The sequence below is a fragment of the Macrobrachium nipponense genome, chromosome 11 (genome assembly GCF_015104395.2).
Source record: "Macrobrachium nipponense isolate FS-2020 chromosome 11, ASM1510439v2, whole genome shotgun sequence".
Classification (NCBI taxonomy): domain Eukaryota; kingdom Metazoa; phylum Arthropoda; class Malacostraca; order Decapoda; family Palaemonidae; genus Macrobrachium; species Macrobrachium nipponense.
In genome coordinates, this window is record NC_061087.1 from 32,491,642 (window position 1) to 32,492,338 (window position 697).

Genomic DNA, 697 nt, shown 5'->3' on the forward strand with positions numbered 1-697 from the left:
AACAAAGCCGGCACCGGTCAGGATCTACAACCGTGTTTCATTTCTTCCCGTGGTGTTCTGGCATATAAGATCTCGTGTAAGAGTGTTTATAAGCATGCATATATATATATATATATATATATTATATATATACTATATATATATATGTGTGTGTGTGTGTGTGTGTGTGTGTGTGTGTGTGTGTGTGTGTGTGTATGATTCCCATATATGATGAGTCCCATACACACACACACACATATATTTAGCCTCTGATATTTCAGGCTCTGCCATGTGCACTTACGATTTCAGCTCTTTTGACAATACCGTTGGGCATTTACACATAGTTCCAAGGTAGACTAATGAAACCAACTCATTTTGTTTTCCGTGTTTTCCCCCTAGGTGTTGTTCGAATCTCAAAAGAAATTTAATTCATAATAATAACCAGCATTCAGTACTAACATGATGGATTTTGATGAGTACAATTATATTGGTTACAGCCAGATTTAAGCAAATATGTGCCGTAATTGTTGGCATAGCTTTAGAATGGCTATGGAAAGTATTATTTTTCACCTAATTTCAGTAAATTTTCAGACTTACACACACTAAAATTTATCAACAGTCACCATTAACAAGACATCATTGCAACTCCAGCTGCATTTGTAAAAAAGCCATTTTAGTTATGTAATGACTCAATCGTTGACACAAAATAAAGAAACTG